This window comes from Vulpes vulpes, chromosome 14 (genome assembly GCF_048418805.1).
Source record: "Vulpes vulpes isolate BD-2025 chromosome 14, VulVul3, whole genome shotgun sequence".
Taxonomy (NCBI): domain Eukaryota; kingdom Metazoa; phylum Chordata; class Mammalia; order Carnivora; family Canidae; genus Vulpes; species Vulpes vulpes.
In genome coordinates this window covers 115383470-115408540 of record NC_132793.1, presented here as the reverse complement: position 1 = coordinate 115408540, position 25071 = coordinate 115383470, and positions in this window count along the sequence as shown.

Sequence of the window (25071 nt, the reverse complement as noted above, 5' to 3'; positions counted from 1 at the left end):
TACAGCTGAAAATATATATACCCTTTATCCAATTTCTCCCTATTTTCTCCAACCTCTGCCATTGGAAACCACTTTTCTACTCTATTTCTGGAATTCAACTTTTTTTTTTTTTAAGGTTCCATATGTAAGTGATGCCGCACAGTATCTCTCTTTCTCTGTCCAGCTTAGTTCACTTAGATTAATGCCTTTAAGATCCAACCATGTTGTGGCAAATGGTAGAATTTCTTTCTTTCTAATAGCTGAATAATATTCCTCCGTGTGTGTGTGTGTGTGTGTGTGTGTGTGTGTAATATACATTTCACATCTTATTTACTCAATCATCCATTGATGGACACTTAGGTCATTTCCACATGTAGGCTTGCAATGAATGTGGGAGTGCAAATGTATCTTTGATACCCAGCTTTTGTTTCCTTTGGCCATATACCCAGAAGTGGGGTTGCTGGATCATATGGTAGTTCTATTTTTAAATTTTTTGAGTGACTCAATGTTGATTTCTATGGTGTCCCACTAACAGCACATACGTGTTCCCCCTTTCTCTGCATCCTCACTGATGCTTCTTATCTCTTTGCTTTTGTGGATAGCTGTTCTACCAATTGTGAGGTGGTATCTCATTGTGGTTTTGATTTGCATTTCCCTGATGATGAGTGACACTGAGCATCTTTTCATGTACCTGTTGGCCATTTGAAAGTCTTCTTTGGAGAAATGTCTACTCCATTCCTCTGCCCATTTTTTAATGGGATCATTTGATTTCTTTTGCTATTTCTGAGTTCTTTATATATTCTTATCTGATATGCAAATTGAAAATATCTTTTTCTATTCTGTAGGTTGTCTTTTTACTTTGTTGATGGTTTTCTTTGCTGTACAGAAGCTTTTTGAGTTTGATGTAGTCACATTTCTTTATTTTTGCTTTGTTGTCTTTGATGTTGGTGTTAAATTGAAAAAAAGATAATTGCCAAGACCAATTTTAAGTATTTTATCCCTATGTTTTAAGAGTTTTGTGGTTTCAGGTCTTATATTCTAGTCTTCAATCCATTTTGAGTTAATTTTTGTGGGTGGTGTAAGATAGTGATCAAGTTTCATTGTTTTACATGTGACTGTCCAGTTTTCCCAACAGCATTTATTAAAGATGCTAGCCTATCCTCATTGTTTATTCTTGGTTCCTTTGTTGTAAATTAATGGGTTATATATGCTTGGGTTTATTTCTGGGCTCTTAATTCTGTTCCATTGATGGATGTATCTGTTTTTAATCCCAATACCACACTGTTTTGGTTATTATAGCTATGTAATACACTTTGAAGTCAGAAAGTGTTCCTCTTTTTCAAGATTGCTTAGACTCTTTGGGGTCTTTTATGGTTTCATACAAATTTTAGGGTGGCTTGTTCTATTTCTAGGGGGAAAATGCCATTTGAATTTTGACAGGGATAGATCTGAATCTGTAGATTGCTGTGGGTAGTATGCGCATTTAAACAATATTAATTCTTCCAATCCTTGAGCATGGAATATCTTTCCATTTATTTGTGTCTTCTCCAATGTATTTCAACAATATCTATAGCTTTCAACGTATAGATCTTTAATTCCTTGGTTAAATTTACTCACAGGTTTTATTCATTTGTTGCAATTGTAAATGGAATTGATTTCTTAATTTCTCTCTCTGATAGTTTATTATTGGTGTATAGAAATGAAACTGATTTTTGTATATTGATTTGGTATCCTTTGGTTTTAATGAATATGTTTATTAGTTCTAACACTGTTTTGATGGAGTCTTTAGGTAAGCCCCCTAGCTTTAAATTCAGTGTGCAATTAAATTCTAAAAGTATTTTTTGTTCATTTCGTCATATTCCAATAGTTTCTTTTAATCCAAGTTTTTCCCTAATTTGTCCACATAGTTATAAGCTCTAGCATGAAAAAAAGAGAGAGAGAATGGAAGGAAGGAAAGGAAAAGAAGAGAAAAAGGGAAGAAAAGAAAGGCAGAAGAGGACAGGAGGGCAAGAAAACATATTTAAACTTTTCTTTGAAGTAGAATATATCACTTATATTATACATTCAATGATTTCAAGTTTAGAATCTCTCAGTGCTCAGATACAAGTGGAAGAGTCATAAAAAACAAGGTTTTGTTTATAAAAGAAAGAGCTTGCTGCCCTATATTTCAATCTATTCGATCCCACCACAGTAGCATCTAATTTTTTTTAAAAAAATGTCATTTACTCGTGGCACAGGCAGTCTCACCTCCTGAAGGTGTTACCTTGTTAAGAAGCATAATACCTTCCTAATAAAATCCAGGTGATTTATAGCATGTACACAGAGGAAACAGATTTGGGGTAAAAATTGACAGTTATGCAAGTATCAGAATTGCCAGCTGCTGCACTGTGGTTCCCACTGGAAAGAAATTTGCCCTCTTGCTGGGAGCCATCTGTGTAGGAGAAGGAAGACTCATTCCCAGGAAGTTCCACCATATCTATGTGCTAAAATAATCTAAACAGGCTCTTTCATAGTTCCCTATCATGTTGTTAATAACAAGAAAATTAATAGTACATATTTTAACATCAATTCATAATAACAAGAATAACTGAAAATTCCAACTAATAACTAAACACTTGGAGTGCTGCATTCAAAATTAATTTTGAGTATTCCTTCCTTTAGGCATTTCTTTCTGATCAGGCCTCACCTCAAGTGGCCTAAGGACTCCTCCACATGGGCCCTACCATAGCATCCTTTGCATAACCTTTGTAACAACTGATGCACTGTATCTTAATTATTGTTTTCCTTTCTTTTGTTAACCAAAGTAAGAGATTATGTATCATTTGGATGTATGTCCCCAATATGTGGTTTAGTTCCTGGTGTATAATAGGCACTTAATAAATTTTAATGAATGAGTAAACTCACAAAGCACCGCACACACAGTTTCTCATCTGATTAGCATGATTATCCTGCTGAGTGAAAGACAGAAAATTTTATTAGCACCCCCTTTTACACGTGAGCGGGGGCAAAAAAAATCTAGGGACACAATTTACGAAGGCTGCACTGCAAATCAATGGTGGAGGGAGTCCCACACTCTGTTCTTTCAAGCTGCTGACTCCTCCATACAAAGATGAGGGCAAATGACAGATCTCATGCCCAGGTCTCCTTGGATCCTAGATGAGAAAGTCAGGGACCTAGGCATTACTGGTCTTTTGGCTTTGATAAACCACTTAGGCTCTGTTTCTTCACAATACCCACCTAAAGAAAGTGAGCAGATAAATGTGAAGGTGTATCACAAAGTAAAAACCCTAAGTAACTGAATATGTTAGTTTTTTATAACCCAAAGAGGATGATATAGTTAAAGTGGCTATTTATTCATTCATTACAGGGAGTCTATTGAGAGACTAATCAATTTCATTGTTTCCACTCCTAATATGCACTCTGCTACAATACATTCTCTACGTTGTAGCCAGATGACCTCTCCAAAGGGTGAAGCTCTAGTCTGCTAATTTAAGCCTTCCAAGGGCTCCTGGTATTTCAAATCATTAGCTAAGCAACATGATCCTTCATGAGATGATCCCTGCTCACTTTTCTAGTCTCATCAAGACCCAGTCTGACCTGCTGGGTATACTCTTGTCTCATTGATCTTTTACATTTCCCCAAAACACATATGTAAGGGATGGTAGATAAATACTTGGGTTGTGCGGGGGTGGGTATGTGTGGGTGTGCATGCATATATGCATAGTGTATGAGAACTCTATATACAGTGTGGAGGTCTTTTGCAAAATGATATTACTCACATCATAGGATATTACTATAACCATTTAAAATAATGCCTAAAGTATCTATTTTCTCATTCAGGGATCATCTATTAAGATCTATCTATATCTATTATCTATAAGTATATCTGCATCTATTCCTTACTTGAGAGAGCCTTCCTGACCTCCTGGACTAGTTTAAAGCTCTCCAATTCTAGGCTTTTAGAAATCCTTAGAACCTTGTATTTCTGCTTTCACAAAATTTATCACTCATTTACCATGTCTATGTCTGTAAAAGACTATAAGTTGTATGAATCTAGAGAACCTGTTTGTTTAACTTATTCATCACTGTGTCCTAAGGATTTAGTATAGCTCCTATTATACATTAGATGCCCAATTGATATATGTTGGATAGATAGATGCTTGATGAAGAGATACACCAATGTAACATGCGAAGCTTGATTTAAGTGAAGGAGAGAGAAAATTGAAATATGTTGTGATGAATGCTCTGAAAACGCATCTAAGGTTCTGTCTTTAAAGCCTCCAATCCTCTTTCTCACACTTTCTTTGGAGATCTACCCCACCCCATCCCCTCCACTCTTGATACCTTTGGTCCAGGCAAGACTCCCCCAGAGCCTTATCCCCTTGATGTGCAGATGACCTAAGCAAGGACTTTCATGGCCAGTTCTGGCATTTGGACTGTGACTAAGAGAAAAGTGAAATCTTGCCTCTACAGTTATTGAGTGTGATCGAATGCAAGCTTTGATCTGTAGGGAGCCCTCTTGGCACCACATGGAGCGACTCCACATAAGAATGAAAGCAATATCTTGGAAACAGGAGTTGAGCTAGCAAAGGAAGACCAAGTTCCAAAGATGCTGTTGGAATGTTTTTATGAAGTCATGTTTTAATTTAGTCAATCTCTTGACTTTTCTGTTTAATGAAGGAGTCAATTTTAATCTAAATGAAATTAAGTTTAGTTTTAGTCAATCTGAATTCAGTTTCTGTAAACTGCAATGGAAAATGTTTAAACTCACTTATAGAGGCAGAGGCAATGGGAACTCCCTTGCCCAAGGGGAGATATGGGCTTCAGAGAAGCCCACGCAGAGGAGGATACTCCTGAGACTACCCCCACATTAGTGCTATTAGTACTCGAGAGAAAATTAAACCTGAGCTTGGTACCAATTGCATTTTGAACAATCATGCTCTTGATAGAGGGCAGCGAGTCATACATAAATGTGTGGCTTTGTCACTTGGAGTCAAAATATGCCTAAACCCCATACATTTACTTAGCCCATAATCTTCCCTTTTCTAATCCCTAATTATCCAGATTTTGCAGGGCAGCACAACTTCCTAAGCTATGCACCTACCAAAATAGTGACAAGAGCATCAGACCTTAAACCCACTCTGATTGCACCATCTACACATAGTATTAAAATGCCACAGGAAAATTACAGTTTCTCTTAATTTCACAGATCTCCCTCTCCCTTATCCATAAAATTATGATAGAAATACCTAATTTTAAAAAAATTGGATAACATATAACCTAGTATAGAGTCTAGTATAGAGCCTAGTACATAATAAAGCATCAGACTTAGGTTAATTAGCTAAAATTTCTAAGAGAGTTCTGGATCCTGAACTCTCATGTGAAAAGATATTACACCATTTCAGCAATTTAAGTACAATGTATAATAGAACTTGGACACTCAGTAACTACTTGTGGAGTAAATAAGATAGAAGACCAGGATAGGCTCACTGGACTCACTCTGTGTCCAATTTTCTCCTTTGTCCACTATAGCCATGGTTCTGTGTTCGCTACTCCACACGTATCTCCTCTCCAAATCTAATAGATGTATTTTATGTCTTACCAAACTTGATCTCTATGCAGCATCAAATTGCATGAGCCATTTTTCCTTTCTTAAAACTATCTCCTCTGAATTTCAAGAAATCGCTTTCATTTGCTATTCTTTTGTGAACACCTTCCACTCTATTGAGTTGGTCAGTCTTTCTACACCTGATCATTAAAAGTTTAAGGAGGACACGTGATGTGATGAGCACTGGATGAGCACAGTTATATGCAACTGATGAATTATTGAAAACTACACCTGAAGTTAATGATGTACTATATGTTGGCAAATTTAATATAAATAAATAAATAAATAAATAAATAAATAAATAAATAAATAATAAATCGAAGTTGGTGTTTAAAAGGTTGCCATGGGCTGGGGAGAGAGAAATAGGGAGTTAGTGTTTAATGGGAACAGAGTTTCAGTTTTCAGTAATGGGAACATGAAAATGTTTTGGAGATGGGTGGTGGTGATGGTTGCACAACATTGTGAATCTATTTAATACCAGAGTTATGTACTTAAAAATGGTTATAACAGTAAATGTTATGTATATTTTACAACAGTGAAAAGTTGATGCTTATCCAAATTCTGTCCCAGTATTCTTACTATTCAATATTTTCTTTTGTAGTAAGCCCATCCAAATCCAAACTTTCAATTTTCATTTATACTCTATAACTTAAACTTAATTTTAAAATCTATTGTCAGTAGATTAATCAATTTGGTTATTCAGAAATCATTCACTGCATGCCACTTATATATCCAGAACTGAGCTAACAATTAGGTATATGTTGTAAACCAACAGCTATTTTCATTTGGATATATGTCCTAGTTTGGATTCTCTCTAAATTAATCTTGAAGCCACAACTTAGGTACAGATCACTTTTGGTGGTGGTGGTAGTGGTGGGGGGTTATAGGAAGCACAAAAGAATTGCCAAAATGAGGCAAGGAATGCAGTGTTAATGAAGAGTTGGGCATCATTGTTGGTATGGTCATTTCATCCTATTGAAGACTCTGAATTATGCATGGAACAACCTCAGAATGATCCCACCAGAGCTTGGGACGGTTGGCACCTGTATCCACAACTCTCACCTCTCACTGTTTGAAGGTTGCCCCCATAGACAACTTCTAAGACCCTGCCTGCTTGAAGAGGAACAAGTTCCAATGATGCTGGAGAAACTCCTCTTCCAGACTCTTGAGGGAAGGAATTCTCAGTGTGCTGAAAACCACGCTCCACAAAAACCCTCAAGAAGTGCTGTGGACCATGACAGCACCAGCCCTTAGTTCAACATCTCCTGGGCCTGTTAAATAAGTACTGCCCAAATTAAAAATTCAGCCATGTCTCTCACTCTTGTACCTCAGCCTGTCTCCTCATCACAGTCAATGGCGCCACTGTGCATCCTGATCAAATGTGAAATGTAATATCCCACTTACTGAGTAGTGATTTGCAGGCACTGGGAGAAGTTTATCTACCTTCTCTCATATCTACCTTCTCTCATATGTTCAACATCACTGCTAGAATAAAGCATGTTCCCCATTCTAGAAATAAGTAAATTTAAAGATCATCATCTTCAAGTAATATGCCCTAAATCACACAATTGTGATGTAGCAGAAGCATGTTTCGGGTGTACAGCTGATGGATGTAGGTCCGTTCCAAATTTAGCCTCATTTTATCAAAAAAATCTACCCTCTTCTGTCAAATGGAGATAATTATATTTCTTCAATGCATTGGTGAAAGAATTACATGTGTTACCAAATATTTAATATCTGGCATAGGGCCTCCCAAAGTAGATATTTTGCACATGTTGGTACCCTCCCATGACCAGGACTGGTTCATCTCTTTCTTGGTAGAGCAGTTGAAACTATAGAACCCCAAGGAAACCAAAGCAAGGAAAGGTGTGCCTTCTTTCTGCTTTCAGTCCCTGAAACAATAATACAAATTCAACAGATGAGTATTCAATTTTACTCAATTTTTTTCACTCTGTGTCTCCTGACTTCTATAATCTCCCATTCCAATTCATAGCCCATATTTTCACTAAAATGATATATCTAAAAGAAAAAAACCTTGAAGGACTATTGTCCGTCACTGTAATCCACGATTTTTCAGTGTGTCACTGAATACGTTTCATGATCTGTGCTGTTTTTCTGGACACACAACATCAAACAACTCAGTATTCCCTGGTAGTTCTGTGCTACATCCTTCTAAAAGCCTCTGCACCATCACTCTGCCTGGGATATTCTTTTCACACTGGTCTTCATCTACAGATCAGTTTGCTTACTCTCTATGAATGCTTCCTTCCTTAACCACTCAGCTCCTTAGTTTCATCTGCTTTAGTTTATAACTTTCCCCTTAGGATTCTCTCTGTACTTTCTGCATTCTCTACAATAGCCCCCATTGAAGCCCCTTGCAGAGGCTGCACTCCACAAGAGAAGAGATTATATTTTATTTATTGTTTTTAATCCCAAGATCTAATCAATGAGATAATAAAAGAGTAATTATATAGTGTTTTTTGGGTTAATTGAATAGAGCTGTAGCTCACACTAGCCATTCTAAAAGACTTCAGCAAAATAGTCTCAGATAGTCTTATAAGCAGAAGTTTCATTTTAATGAGTCATGGGATACAAGTAAAGATAATTGACTGAGCAACATTTTTGCACAAATTGATCTGAAACTAAAAGGGAATGAGAAAACATAGCTTTTGGGAACTAGTGGGAAACTTTCAAGCCATGGTTTATATTATGCTTTTTCTTATACTGTAATTAGTGAAGACTCTCCTAAGTTATATATTTAGCAATAAATAATTAGTTCACTTCCTGGAAATGGGGTATGAGAATGAATTACAAGTAGACACCATATTAATAAATACATGAAGATCTTTACTTATTGCACAGATATTTGTGAATATGTGTGAGGCAACAGGTAAAGGATACAACTTCTGGAATGGCCCATGCTTTCATGCAAGGAGGGAGGATCCCATGTGGAATCCTGGTGACCCACCTGGGTGCCTCTTGGTATCCCCTTTCCAATTGTGATGGTAAAAGGATAAGCAGAGAAACCTCTAACTGAAAAAGACGCCATGACCAGAGGGTCTGGTCCCTCAAGGATGCGAGTCTGGGTCTGTAAGCCATCTATCAAGACCAAGAGTAGGAGTGGCCAAGAGGAAAGGGAACTTAGAAAGGATGATGCAGTGGAGAGATGATAAATAACAGTTGCAGCCCTGAGACCAACTGTAGCTGGATGAGTAATGTTTATCCTTCCATCATTCATCTTACAAGCTCCCCTCAAGAATAGAGCTCCACCAGAATCCTACAGAAACACATTTCCTCAATGTACATGGATAAATTCATCTGGAGGATACAAGGAGTAAACAATGGTCGACATGGAGATACACTGTCCAGGTCACATTCATGAAGGATTTATTGCCCAGTTTTGAAGAATCTGGTTAGGAAAGAGTCTCCTCCTGCTATTTCCTTCAGAGTCTTCTATAGAGAACTGAGAACTTGTCTTGTCTAAGGTCATGTCCTTCCCAAAGCAGCATGCATCTGTGTGACCCAGTGAAATGAAGTGCATGTCAAATATGAGTCATCAGAAGCCTGAAGGCTCAGTACGTGAATATAAGCTTATAGTGGATTTCACCTTAACTGTAACCTACTAATGGATAGCCTTGATAGATGATTGAAAGAGAAATTTCCCCCAATTGACAGAGAGATTTGATTATCCACTTTGTATTGAAAGGGAAGTTCCCTGAAGTCAGCTTATATATGGAACTTGGGCAGTGGTAAATGTCCTGGCTGGCTGGAAGAAGTGTGGAAGGAGAAAGGCTGGAAGATCAGTAACAAAGAGGTGTGGGGTATGAGAAGGTGAGTAGGCAAGGATATCAAGAAGGACATCAAGTGAGAAGATATTTATTTGTTAATTTCCACTAGTGCTCATTCATCACAAAAGGGACCCTAACCAATCAAAGAGAAAAAAATGCCTTGGCGAGTTGGTGTAAACCAGCTTCTCTCCTTGGCCTCCTCATTTCTTACAGAATTACAGTGTAAGTGAACAGTCCATGACAGCAAAGATGAAGGATATACATGAGGTCCCATTAACCAAAAGTGATCTAGCTGCTGCCACTGCCACAGTCCAACCTGACAGCAACAGAGCTCAACTCTTGGTCTCCAAGTGGTACCATTCTTTGAGGAGATCAAATGGTCACTTAGTGAAAGTTACTGCCTTGAATTTCTTCCATACTGGAAACACAAGCAATTCATTTTGATAAGAATAGATAGGTAATACACATGTGTTCTGAATGTGGTCATGGTTTTCATTCGCTTTTTGCAAGTCCTCAAAGGCATCTTTCTATGGCCCTAGGATTACAGGATTACAAGATCCACTTTTCATAGGTCACCACTTTGAATCAATGTTACAGTGTCTCCAATAAGACAACTAAATGGGACAAGGAACACAGGAGTGAAAGCAGGAGTGGGTGAGCTTGCCATCTCTCCTAGGGACCTACTTGGGGAATTTGTGCTTCTTGTCTCCATGCTGTGAGTGGAAGGATTGTTAGTTTTTTCTAGAACCAGGTCTCTTTCATGCTGTGCTGTACTTCTTTGGACCACAGCCATCACCTGTCACATGTAGATTTCTCAAGTGTATGAATCACACATCAATCTACTGTAGCCCTCAGATTTTAGTTTTGCAAGAGGTTCTTTTAAATCCTTGTTCATTTGACTTGAATTGAGAGAAAAGCATGAAGGAGGGAATTTCTCTGGAACTGGTGAGCATCTTTAAGGAAATGATCTCCGTTGGCCCCTCAAAGATAGATCTTGAGAGCTAAGGGACTAGAAACCAGTTTTGGAATGGCTGAACACTTGACACTGGCCTTGGTTTTGTTCTTGGTTTTGGAGAGCTTCAGAGAGAAACAGAAGCAGAAAAAGGATTCCATTTAAAATCCTCTCATACAAAGTCATAAACCTGTGCTGAAGATAACACATGGAGGGCTTTGAAGGCCAGGCCAAAGGGAGTGGAGGACAATAAAAATTCTCTAAACTAATTTTTGGTGACATCTGTTCCTGACATTCTATTTATTTCTGTGCCTCTGCTTGCAGGTTCTGCTAAAGCTCAAAAATTCTAATGGCACAGGCCTGTTGGAGCCTGGTGAAAATTTGGTTTTCATTATATGCCTCAGATAATATATCGGCTCCCATTGATTTGAAACTTGACTAAGGTCTTCTAAAAAGACTTAAATTTCTTTTCTGGGTTTTTAGATTGGACCAATTTCACTCAATTTAGAATTTCATTACAAACCGCCTTCTGAATTCAATGGAAAGCCGATTTTCCTTGCAAGCCCACCAAATGCATCTCTCCAAATTGCACTTGAACTTTTTTTAATGGGATGCCAACAACCTCCAAGATAAATATTGATATTGTATTCAGCCATTCTGAAATAAAACATTTCCCATTTTCATGCAATTTCACCTTGTGAAGGCAAATCCTCCAAAGAAGAGGCCAATCTTCACCTTTCATCAAATAACTAGTATGCCTGGTTTCTACTGAGCCAGGAAGATCTGAGCAGATTTTCAGATGCTTTCCTCTCAAATTAGCTGTTAGATCTTGCGGCCCAAGAGTCAAAGGCTTATTGAGAATTCATGGTGTCAGGAAGAGAATCACAAGGATACTCACATACAATATATACACACTGAAAACCTATCATTTTCCCTAAGAATACAAATATAGAATATAAATATCTAAAAGTTACATAAAATTTAAACTGCAGAAAAATGTGGAAAGCATTATCTGTTTTTGATTAATCCAGCAGAGGTCTCTGTCTGTAGCCTGAGTCTTAACTAAATTCATCTCTCTACTCTAGGCATACTAACCTCCCCACTATAAATTGGCTTTTATCCTGTGACTTCTGGGCCTCCCAAATCTTAGTAGTTCTCCATGGTTTAAATGCCAAAAGTCTTAATCTAGGGATCTAGAACACTTGCGTCCTGGTTCCAACTTATTCATACAGACCCATTCCCCCTGACTTCTACAAGAGCGAACTCTTTCCTTAAGTGCCATAACTCAGTTAAGAAAAAGAATATTCTAGTTTTTACCTACCTGTATCTCCAAGGCACCCAGTCCTCTCAACTTATTTTCTAATTGACAAATTTCATACTACAAAGTCTTAGACAAGGATTTGGAAGCAGGTTTATTTGGGAAATAATTCTGAAAACAGGAGTGAGGGAATGGGGAAAGTGGGTCAAGCAGAGGAAGGTGCATTATAAAGCAGGCTACTCTGGTGAACAGCTGGGCCTCAGTGCTCATGGGGACTTTCTTTACAACCTACTAGAATTAAGTGTCAGCATTAAGTCTGAAACTTAAAGCAGGGGCATCTACCTCTAATTTCCATTCCTCAATAGTGGGGCATTCCTGGAAGGTATTTATTTTCCCCACCTTTTTGCACTGCTCTAGATAAAGAGCTTAAGTAGCTCTTTAGGGAAAAAGAAATGCCTGCAGCAGAAAAACGGAATCTTACTATGTCTGTTTGGAGTGGGATGCAGTCAGAGTACACGGATCTGTCCATCAGAATGTCACTAAAATCAGAGATGGGCTGGCAGCCAGGGTTTGCAGCATCAATAGCATTGGCCCATCTTCCATTGGCACTTCTAAGTAGCCCCAGAGGGACTCATGTTTGCTTTTTCCTTGTCCCTGACTTCAGATGCACTACCTGGATTCTGCATTTATAGCTGCCCAGTGAATCACAGGCTCTATTTCATGCCTCGTGAATGACTTCTCAGAAGATGGCAAGGCCCCAGGACCTCTGATTCTCACATGCTTGCATGGTTAGCCATCCTTCCTGTGCACAGGGTGATACAGACGTCACATACATCCCTCCAACCGGATGTTCTGCTCAACAACTACCACACAACTTTTACTTTCACAAACCCTCAGAACCTCCTTTCTACATAGTTCATCTTCCCATCTCCCCTATTTAACCAGGAGATAACACCTGTTTAACCACTAGGTGACATCCCCTATTTAACATTGATTTTGCTCATCAGGATACAGCTTATGCTTTAAAGTCCTCCTTGGCTGCCACATCATCTATGAAACGTTCTTTGATTGCCCCAATATAAAATGATCCCTCCTTTCTATTAATTCCTGTGATGTTGATAACTATGACATGCAAATATCAATAGAAATGGCCTGTGCTTTCAGATTCAAAAGCAACAGAGAAATCAACCTTCTCAAACATTCAGGGATTCGGGGGTTGGGAGGATGACTTATTCTCGGTTGCTGTCTCCTCTGAATTAATTTAGTTTGTGGACCACCTTGTAGATGGTGTCTCTGTTCAGGCACATGTCAGAATAGACCTGGCACGTAGCTCTCTTAGGTGTAACAACAATCTTTGCAATAACATAGCTATCCAAAAAAAATCTACACGAGTCTTCCCCTTGTGCAGAAAATTGACAGAATTTCTAATGTGTTGCTGGTAATGTAGTAGTGGAATATATAAATTACACTGGCAATGTGTGACAGACAGGGATTTGACTTTCTTCCATCTTTCTTTAAGATTTTATCTATTTATTCATGAGAGAGAACGAGGCAGAGGGAGAAACAGGATCCATGCAGGGAGCCCGATGTGGGACTCGATCTCGGGACTCCAGGATCACACCCTGGGTTGAAGGCAGACACTTAATCACTAAGCCACCCAGGCATCCCGACTTTCTTCCATCTTAATGAGGGTCCTTTGGCTTTCTGTTCCTTCATTCTGTCATGCCTCTTTTACCTCCTTTCATCCGAAATTTCTGTTCATTTCTTCCACACCATCCCTCCAACATCAACCTTGATGTGATCATCATGGTATTTGCCTGATGCAGTTAGTTGTTTCCCTCAAAGAAATGCTGGTGCAACTCATAAAATAATAATTTTTGCCTTTAAAGGGTACCTGTCACAAGAAGACAGACATGAAACTGGTAATGGTAAAGTGGCTTCTAAGAGAGATGTTCACTGGGTCTGACTCTACTTAAGGGACCAGATACTGTTTTACTGGCACCCAGTAATGACAAAACACTGAAAAAATGACTCGCTAAGTAAACAAATACAAAACTGATATGTCATCAAAGTATCACTTTATCAACGCACAATAAGAAATATAGTCATCTTGTGGGCCAGAGATATTTGTTCAGATCTTTCCCGAGTCTTTTCTTTTTATGTAGCCAATAGATAAAGGACTCCAAATCACAGCTAGAAATTATTCCAAGTAACCATGAAGAATCGCTGTTGGAGACTGGGAACAACCAAAGTTTTTATCATCAAAACAATATCTCCTTAATGCCCTTTGGTAAGCATAGAAACAAGGACTGAGAAGAATCTCAAGATCAAGAACAATTGGGTCAATATATCCAATTAATTGGACACTGCTAACATAAACTCCTCTGATTCTTCTCTTTCTATCCTAACAGGCACATCCAACCCCATTTTTATTGACATCATTTTCTAAGTATATTAATCTATTCCAAAATGTTGCCCTGATGTCTAGCCATTCCAGGAACCATATTCTGCTTTAGTTAACCATGCATGCCTGTGCTCAATCTTTTATATATTGTCTTACAGCTTAATTTCCCTCTGTTACAAGTTCTTAGGGCAGTTGTATATTTTTGTTCAGCCACAGCAGTGATATTCTACAATTTGTAGCTCTAATCTTTATTTTTTTTAATGATTTTATTTATTTATTTGAGAGAGAGCAACAGAGAATGATTAGGGGGGAGGGGGAAGGAAGAGGAAGAAGCAGACTCCTGGTGGAGCAGGGAGCCTGACTCGGAACCCGACCCCAGGACCTGAGCTGAAGGCAGATACTTCACTGACTCAGCCACTTATTGTAGTTCTAATCTTTAAAACTCATACTACAAGTTATACTTTATTATTCTCCATCTTATAGTTTATATCTTGTCCTAGTCAACTGCTAGTTGCCTCATTATAGGTATCTGCATATGCTTCCAATATTTTTCTCCTAAGTTATGAGCTCTTTAAAGGCAGGGTCTAAAATCCAGGGGCATTAACAGACTTACAAAGGAGTGAACTATACTCTATAAAGCCGGAAGCAGAGGAGAAAGTAGAGGCAACCATTTCATAGAGCATGTAAAAAGGCAAAAAAAAAAAAAAAAGATTTGTCTTAAATACTCTTCATAAGGATTCATATCACCAGGTTGAAATTTGTACATGATTTTTTTCCCAAAAAATGAGTAATACTGTCCTTGGTCCATGACCATGAACAATTCAAGGAAGAAGAGTATGTGATGAGACCAGCACTGAGCATGTTAAGGAAAATCACTAAGCCCCAGGGTGACAGAGACATTGCTTCCGAGAAGAGTGATGTGATTTGCCAAATGGGATGAGAAACACATTTGAAGTGAAATGATTGATACATATCATCGTTGCATGAGTATCTGCCATTAAAAAGAGAAGCAGGGTGGTGACTCCGTTAAAGCTGCAGGTCAGACACCAGAGTTTGAAGGGCAGCTCTTCCCCTTGCTCCCCTTGCTAATGTGGCACCTTGATAGGTTCCTGTTTCCTTGTTGGGACAATGAGATTCAGAAAACCTACCCTAAAGAACTATTGTAAAGATGGCACTTTACTACCTCACAGTCACTCAGTATTTCCTGTGGTCTAGACACCACCTAAGAATGCTGCTTGTATAATCTCATGCAATCCTTTTAACAATACTGAGATAGGTGGTATGACTTACCAAGGAAAACAAGATGGCATGGAGAGATCACTCAGGGCCAACAGGTAATACACACTGGAGCTATAATTTGAGTCCAAGCATTCTGATGCCAGAGGCCCTCTGGTCTTAACCAGATTGCTGCACTGCCTCCTACATGACTGATGATATACGATTAGAGGTCTCCTTATATGAGACAATGCACAAAAATTCTTTATACCAGAATTTAAAATGTAAGTCCCGTTTCTTATTACTTTATTTTTATTCAATTTATAGTTATTAAATTCTACTGAAAAATATTAGACTGAGTTTTAGGCAACCTTATTTCTGGTCTTAGCTCTGCCACCGACCTGATGAATCTCTTTGCAGAAGTCCTTCCTTCTCTGGCATTCATTTTCCTTGCCTGTAAAATGAAGCCTTGCCTGTGATGTTGCTTTACTCTCTGCTCCAACAGCCAATGATTCGTAAGTAAATGTAAGGACTATTTATTAGACAGCTTAGAGGCTCCACTGAACAAACTTTAAAGACCTCAAACTTCGTTTCCTGGGTACCTGGTTTTATGAAGTATTTTAGAGAGGATGCCAGGTTGGAAGGGAATTAATAAGGCTAACGATTCATTTGCATTATGTGTCTCATCCAAGAATTGAGAAGAAAAAGAAAAGCAAGTAAAAAAAAAAAAATCCCATCTTCATTTTCCAGAAAGAGGCTCAGAGCCACAGAGGTGGAGAGATTTCATTGCCTGTCCAGAGTGATCTTGGATGTCCCTTGAAATAAATTGATCTGGGGTCCTAACATATGTAATTTCAATTTCAGTAATGGTAGGTCTGCAGCATTAGCTGCAGTTGCCAAAAAAGGGTTGACATTTATTACAGGCTCAGACATGGAGAAAAATGATTCTTCACATGAATACATTTGCCTAAAGCGATGATAGTCTCAGAGGGAAATCATAAACAGTAAGAAAATGCTACTTGACTACCCTCAAATCCTGGGAAACCTAGAGAAGCTGAAGAACAAATAATTAGCATTCAGGAGAATTTGCTTTCCTTTTTCCTTAGCTCACTGTAACGGATTCTGTTGGTGCTCGGCCATACCCCCTTGGTGGTTTCCATTCCATGTGTGCCAATGGCCTCCCACTTGAGCATCTGTGCTTCTCTGCCTGGGGGCTTTCTCTGGCTGAGCATGGGGCAAGCAGGAGGTGCCAGGTGGTTGATGCTCCTGGGACCAGTCCTCAAGTAATTCCACGTGGCACCTGGGAGATAAGTATCTCAGCTTCCTCAGCCCTCAGGTAGGACAACATCTAAGTCTGTCCTCCTCCGGCATCAGAGGTCCTGAGCAAGATTGTGCCCCAATGCCCATGTCAGTAGCACACTCTTTAAGAGCATCTGCACCTGGAATTGGCTCCTGTGATGGTTTTGAGAATACACCTGTCAGATCTCTGACTTCAGGGAAGTAACTGACTGAGAGACCCAGCTGTTCCATTCCTAAATCCAATACCACATTTGCACCAAGACCACGCTTCTCGTGGACTGCTCTCAGCCAGTGTCTGACAGATGGGGACACTGGAGCAGGTGCTATATTTCTCTGATAAGTTCCGAGGACTCAAAGGCTCTATACAGGTCTCACCAAATTTTTCTTAGCAGTCTAAGGTGCTCCTGCCCAACCTTCTTCCTTCCTTGTCCTTCAAACCTCCATTGAAATCTGACAAATCTCCAAACTTCTCCTAGTCTTTCCTCATTTTCTCTTAGATATTTTCCCCCAATGAAATGCTTATACATGTAACCCTGCCTTGATGTCTGCTTTCCAGAGGATGTGGAATAAGACAACCTTCTTTCTTATTCTGTCTTATTTCCCCTGTTGCCTACCAGAGTTGCCTGGGATCACCCAAATTGGAATCACCCAATCCCACCCCACCCCTTGCATTAAAATCTTTGTTTCACATTCTGTGACTAGGGACACCGAACCTAAGAAGATCCTTTATCCTTTAATTCATAACACCCTGTAACTTGTAACTTCTACATTCCTTCTACCACATGCCCATGTGTACACACACACACACACACACACACACACACACCAGGTGTACACACAGGCTTCAAATCAGTATGTTTTATATAAGATTCAAATTGCTAATAATAAGCTCCTTGACTCTGCATTGGCTTTTCATTCTTCTCCCATACACATGTGTGCAAACACTGGCAGTGGAGTACTTTAATATGAAATCATTTGAGACAATATCCTTCCACAGGCTTAAACACAAAGTAAGCAGAATATTTATTAAATGCTGACATTCTTTAGAGACTTCAGAGGGGGAAGAGCTGAAATCTCAGATGCCCAATGATTGACTAATATTCAGCTCAACTTCATGCATGGGATCTATAATAAGACTAGGTTACATCTGGACATGTAAACAAACCAACCAAAACATCTGGATTCTACAAAAATTAGAAATTATATGAAAATCCAGGACCAAGGGTGAAGATCATGGTGGTGATCTGATGAAGCCTTTCTCTTTGATAATGTCACTGTATAGAATAGGGTTGGTGACTGAACTGGAAGAAGGCTCAGATTGAGAGAAGAATGAAAAGCCAATGTGAGGTTAAGGGGTGTATTATTATCAGTTTTGATCTTGTATAAATACATGCCCATTTGAATCCATCTTGAGATCTTTACCTTTCTTCTGGATGCCTTTATCTGTATAAGACATTTCCACTAGTTACTGCTTATCAGATAGAACTTCATCTTCTCTCTTGTTGCTGATAATGAGAAAGCCCTAGCACTGATAACAAAGCAGCTCTTATTCAGGGTTCCATGACCTCATCACCTGAAGGAACTTGGACACTGCACAGGTTAGGTAGTTTTTGTATCTTACCTCATATCTGCTGCACTTACAATTTTTATCTCAGCCATGGCTCAATGATAATTTGCAAGTGAGGATACTCTTAAGGTACTTTCCTCTGTTGCACTAAACACCTCATGCTGTCACATGTGTTCTTTGTAACAACTGGGTAAGCCATTTTTGACACATGTACAAGCCGGGAATTATAATGAGTTAATAGTCCACAGGGCTAATTTTGACCAATTGGATATTGAAGCCTACAGGTATGTACAACCTTTTTCTGTCCCTCAAGTGGACAAGTTTGAGGAACATGACACATGGATCAAAGGTTTCCAGAAGAATGTAGCCTAAGAAATCCAGAACAGTGACCATTCCAATAACAAATTTTAATATTCTTTCCTTCCTTGCTTGATTCATTTTTCTTATGCCCTATCTTGTTCCTTGGGATTACTTCCCAAAATAAGCTATATGATGCAAGCCTCTGCCTGAGATTCTGCTTTTCGAGAAATCTTGGCTACCACTAGTAACTATAAGTCACGGGAGAAAAAACAAAGGTAAAAATCTAGAGAAGCCTAGCGAAAAGAATTTGATATGGCTCATCTGGGTACAGGTCAGTCCAGAAGTTCAATATACAGTATGATAAGAACTTTGGTTTTATTTGAACTGAATTTGGTGAATGAGGATACCCAATAAAATGGATAGGGTTTAAAATTACTAAAATAAGGAGTTCCTGGTAGAGGGTGGATCTATAATTTCAAAGAGTTAGAGATGAGGTGCTTCTCAGTGGTTATTCCCTTTAAACAACAGCCTAGCTGGGCATGAAACTCATGGTAGTGTCAGGAAGGAAAAATGAATGGTGGTTAGGGTTTGTGCAGAGAGCCGCGTGCCCTTGCATGCAGGTGGAGCTCTTATTGCCAACGACATGACAGACTGCTCAATGCCCTTAAGGCACCTAAATACATGAAGAAACTGTTGATTGTGCACATTCTGCAAAAGTACAAAATGGCAGACAATAATAATTGACATAGAGACAAGAAGTAAAAGACAAGTATGAATAGCAGAGTCTAGCTCAAATCTCAGTGCCACTTCATTGTCATCATTTCATAGAGAATCCACCATCATCCTATTCAAGCAACACAACCCCTCTTCTGAAGAGTGTTATATATATATAGCATCTAGGTCAGTCACTGGGTATATGGACCTGTGAGCCAGGTTCCTGGGAGATTAAGATGACACCAAATTATGAAAAAAGCCACGGTTTCAGCCAAGTGGTCTGTGGTCCATGGCAGTGCCAGTGGAAAACCTGATTGCTAAGGGGACCCAAAACAGAAGTGTATTTGGGTATATCGTGCATGCAGATGGGGGGACTGTGATTCAGTGGGTGAAGCATTTACCCATGGCAAACCAGATATTGAACCTATGGCAACATAGAAGATTATGGATCCTATGAGCTGTCTGGAAGAAAAAGATGCTAACATGCAAACTATGGAGGCTCCTAGGTGGCTCAGTCAGTTAAGCACCTGACTTTTGAATTTGGCTGGGTCATGAGATTGAGCTCCCTCCTCCTGCCCCACCCTCATGTCACTCAGCAGAGAGTCTGCTTGAGATTCTCTCTCTCCTTCTGCCCCTCCTCCAGCTCATTTGCTCTCCCTCCCCCTCTGTCTCTGTCTCTTTCTGTAAAATAAATACATCTTTAAAACACATTAAAAAATTAAAACACAAACTGTTGTATCCAAGACTTCTTAGGAGCTAAGTGATGCAGGAAAGGGTCACAGTGTGTGTTGTAGTTTTGTGAAGCTTAGGAAGGCAGGATTTGTTTGTACGTTTTTTAAAGACTTTATTTATCTATTCATAAAAGACACAGGGAGAGGCAGAGACACAGAGGAAGAAGCAGGTTCCCTGTAGAGGATGAGGGACTGATGAGGGACTAGATCCTGGGAACCCCCCAGGATCACGATCTGAGCCGATGGTAGACACTCTACCACCGAGCCACCCAGGTGACCCGGGAAGGCAGGGTTTAAAAGCACTCAGCCAGAGTTGCAGCTGTTGGCCATGGTGTATGGCACAAGTGTATTAGAGACAGAGAGACGTTCCCCATCCATCTATATCAATTAAAACACTGGGGCAGTGATTCTCAATAAGCAGTGATTTGTACCTCCCAGAAACATTGGACAATTTCTGAAGACATTTTTTGGTTGCCACAACTGGGGAGTTGCCACTGGCATCTCTTGGGTAGAGGACAGGGATCCTGATAAACATCCTGCAGATTCCTACAGCCCCTGTATCAGAAATTTATCTGACCCTGATGTCAATAGCACCAAAGCTGAAAAATTCCAGACTAGAGTGATTTTTCTCAGAAAGCCTCAGGGAGTAAAAGAAAACAGGTTTACCCTACATAGTGAAGAAGGAAGTTACATTTCATAAGCACCTGCTATGTGTCAGGTCTACCACACAACTTCCTTTGAATCTCACAAGTGAAGGTAGATATTATGATATCACTTTACTGAAAAGGAAACAGAGTCTCAGGAAGAAAAGCAACAACCCAATAAATGATTCATCTTAGCTTAGATTTAAACTCAAATCTTTTATAGACAAAACCCAACACTGGGACCTTACTGGAAGAAAAAAATGCACTCGTTATTTTTTCTAGTTTCAAAATGAAAATCATTCTCATCGATTCCTTATAATTTTTAACAAGGCAGGAAAATGTCATTGTGCTCATGACTGGCCTTATGTGCCGATAATTTCAGTCTCGAGCTAGTACCTTTTAATAAATGTAGACATCACACTCTTAGAATGTTTATTTAATCATTAAGTTTTATTTAACACTGAAATATTAGGAAAAGCTTTATCAGGGAGGTAGGATTACAGGTTATTTTTATTACTGACTAACTATTTTCCCCAAAGTTTATAGATTTTTTATAATAAGCATATATTAAAAACTATAAAGTTGCCAGATACTTATATTTTAGTGTGGTATATAAATATATAATTATTTCAAGATACAGAATAAATAGCAGATAATATACATGTTTATTTTGGGATTATACAGATTCATTGGCCACAAAATCCAAATTCAATTCTACTTCATAGGACAATTTTTTGCCTTCAAAGAACTTGCTAAATATGATTTTGTCCAAACTGATTCAAATGTTTGTAATGCTTTCTCTTTAGAGCTGCCTCTGAAGGCTCTGCAAATAATCTCACAGCTAATTCTAATTCCATGTTTTCACAAATATCTCTTCCACTGTTATTAGGTGTGATACCCTCTACCCCTGAACCCCTAGAGTACCTTTCTTGAATTTGTGATGTTCTAGCTACGTTATTATTAGTTTCCTCCCCAAAATTATGAGTTTCAAAGGCCAAGTTTTGTGCTTATTCAGCTGTATGTTTTCTTATCACTGAATGCAGTATCCTGCAAATAGAAGGAAGCCAGTAAACGCTTGCTTCATCGAAATAATTCTAGCCCTTGGGCCAAGGTGCTAACAGATTGCCAGAACTTCAGAGAAGAAACAGGTGTGGGCTGTTGCAAAGAGAGTCTATGCTTCACAGGCATGTTTATATTCAGGGTTAGTGGCCTCTATTTTAAATTTACCTGGTTTTTCCACAGTATTGACTTTTTTCTTAAATAATTTCTTATTTACATCCGAAGATCAAGAGTCTTTCAAGTTGAAACCCTGCCTACTTACTCATTTATGAGCTGTACCCTCCCCAAAATGCTAAGGTACGTTAAAAACTCCCTGACATGAAAAATGTGTCGCATCGCAAGGTTTTAAGGTGGACCAAGCAAAGAAATAATGTAGCTCTACATTTGTGGAGCAGCGTGAGGCAGAGGTTTAGACTGCTGTGGCCCAAAGTTTAACATCCAACAGGTGTGGGTGAAACCCATTGGAACAATGAGCGAAGTCTGCCATCTACAGGCAGATAAGTGTATTACCTCGTGGGTGCCGGTAGACCCTGAATCCAAGAAGGCTGGAGTCTTGGATGATTCGGGAAGGACTACTCAGGGATGTGATCTCAGACAATCCTATGTAGAGTTATTTGCAGTCCATTTTTGTTTCTATCCTTCAAGACAGGTATATATAAGTAAAAAGTAAAGCTAGCTAAACGAAAATGCTTCCATCCCCCCCATTTTCTGCAAGATCATTACTTTACAGAATTGAAGATGGCAAGCTTTGTGCATCTACCCCCCCCCCTTTTTTATCATGTGTTTTGTCCTTACTTGCATTGTAACTATCTCTGTATATGTCTATCTACCCAGGAGTCGGTTAACTCCTACAGTGCACGAGACCCCTAGAAATGATTTCGGTCCGCTTTCTTGCCTAGCAGAGTCTGACACGTGGCAAATATCCCACGAAGATTGGATGCATGAATAATTAAGGAGATAAAAATTAAATGGATAAAAAAGCAAATCAATAAACTAATTATTTCTGAGTCTCCATGTTCGAAATTACCTACAAATCTATGAATAAAATGTAGTCTAATATGCATGTACATGAACACATATTTATGTAAGATACCAACATATGTATGTGTGCATATACGTATGCGTTTGTCAGTTGGTTAACAACTTCTCTAATAAATCAAGGGGTTTGCCACTTTTTATTAAAATCGTTCAATCTGTATATTTAAGATTTTCCAAATCTGGCTTTAGAGTCCCATCTATGTCATTTCATCAGACAAAATGTTCTGAAAGATTCATTTTATTTATAAAGTAAATGTGGTACCAAGGCCATAGTTATTACTTCTCATTTATTTTATCCTTTCTGCAATTGACTGTCTAGCTCTAGTCAGAGGAAATGAGAGCCAAGGAAAAATGTGTAGATAAGATCATTATAGACAGAATGAAAAAGAAAGTGGAAGAATAAGATAAATATTGTTTCTCCTAAGATCTGGATTCTCTTCCCAGTTCTCTCCATAGTAACACAAACTTGAGGAAACGTTTTGGATTTTTTTTTAAAGATTTTATTAATTTATTCATGAGAGACACACAGAGAGAGACAGAGAGAGAGAGAGAGGCAGGGACACAGGCAGAGGGAGAAGCAGGCTCCGTGCAGGGAGCCCGGGACTCCAGGATCACGCCCTGGGCAGAAGGCAAGTGCTAAACCGCTGAGCCACCCAGGGATCCCCTACTTTTTGGATTTTTAATCTCAGATTATCTTTAAAAGGAAGGGGCCAAAAAAAAAAATAAATAAAAAATAAAAGGAAGGGGCCATTATTCATTGTTTCCTGGTATGTGCCAGGCACTGTGTTTGATATTTCCCTAAACTGTCACATTTAATATTGTCCAGTAATCCCAGATCTGGAGACAGACAGATACTATTTGTTGGGCATGAAATTGAATTTTAGAGATATTAGTTCTGCAAGGTCACATGGTGGAAGGTAACATGGTGTACTGGAACCAGCTTAGACCAACTTGTGAGAGGCCACTCCCTATTCAAGAGTGCCACATTGGTCACTTGAAGTCAGCCACAGTGAAATTATTTATGACATGTAGATCAATGATTGCTACAAATCAGCCCCATCTCCTAGCCTAAGAGCCAATGACTAAACATGTACTGGCACACCACTGGTTATAAAGCACTAACAAAAGTTTAAGGATAGGGGCCCCTGGGTGGCTCAGTCAGTTAAACATCTGCCTTTGGCTCAGCTCATGATCTAAGGGACAGAGACCAACACTGGACTCCCTTATCAGCAGAGAGCCTGCTTCTCCATCTCCCTCTGCTGGCTGCTCCCCCTGCTTGTTCTCAGTCTCTCTCAAATAAATAAATTAAATCTAAAAAAAAAAAAAGTTTAAGAATAATTGACTCCAAATGCATGTTCTTTCCAACAGACCAAAGTGCCTGAGAGTTAAGAGGTTGCCCATTGAACATTCATATAGCAATTTATAGTGGTTAAAACAATATGTAGGTTCAATACAATAAGCTGATCTCCCTGTTTGCCTTTTCTTCCTCCCTGTTTCCTCCCTCCTCTTCCCTCTTCCCCCGTTCCATCACAGCCCCTGCCACATCCTGAGGACCTGCTGTGTGCTACGTGCTTGATGTAAACTACAAGATTTATGACAACCAGGGAAATAAGGCTTGGCTCAGGGAAAGGATTTAGGTAACACCACACATTAACTAAGCACGGAGCCCTGAATCCAGAAAGATGTTTTCCTTCCTCTGATCTGCTGTGTGAGTCTCACAGTGACTCCTCAGACCTAGCTCTCAAGTTCCTTCTTCTGACATGTTCTGAGATCTCCCCTTCTCCCTTTATCATCTCTGCAATAAACATCTGAGCACAGAGTATGTGCCACACATTGTTCCAGCTGCCCGAGATGCAGCAGTGAAGACAGGAGGGGTCTCTGCCCCTGGGAACTTCCCTTCTGGTGGGGGAGACAGAAGCGGCAGTGACAGGATAGCAAGACAGTCTAGCCAGAAAATTGGGTTTGAGTCCTGGGTCCCCTTTTTCTGTGTTACCTTGGGCGAGTTGCTGAACCTCTCTGTGTCTGTTTCCTCTCATATCTTAAAAGGGAATAATAACAGTCCCCATATCTTAAAGTACTTAGGAAGATTAAATTTTAATTATTAATTAACATTAGTACCTGGTACATAGTAAGTGCTCAATACGTGTTAGCCACTATTTTTAAGGGCACTGAGGGGGGCACTGGACGGAATGAGCACTGGGTATTATACTATATGTTGGCAAATCGAACTCCAATAAAAAGTATTTTTAAAAATTTTCAAAATAAAGTAACATTGATGATATTCTGCAGGGAGAGATATGAAGAGAACAAACCGAATCCTGTGGTTGGAATGAGGGGACAAATTTAGGTTAAGAGATGAACAAAGTCCTCTCTGGTGAATTTTTTAAATTTTATTTATTCATGAGAGACACAGAGAGAGAGGCAAAGACATAGGCAGAGGGAGAAGCAGGGTCCCTCCAGGGAGCCCCATGTGGGACTCGATCCTAGGACCCCAGGATTGCAACTTGAGTGAAAG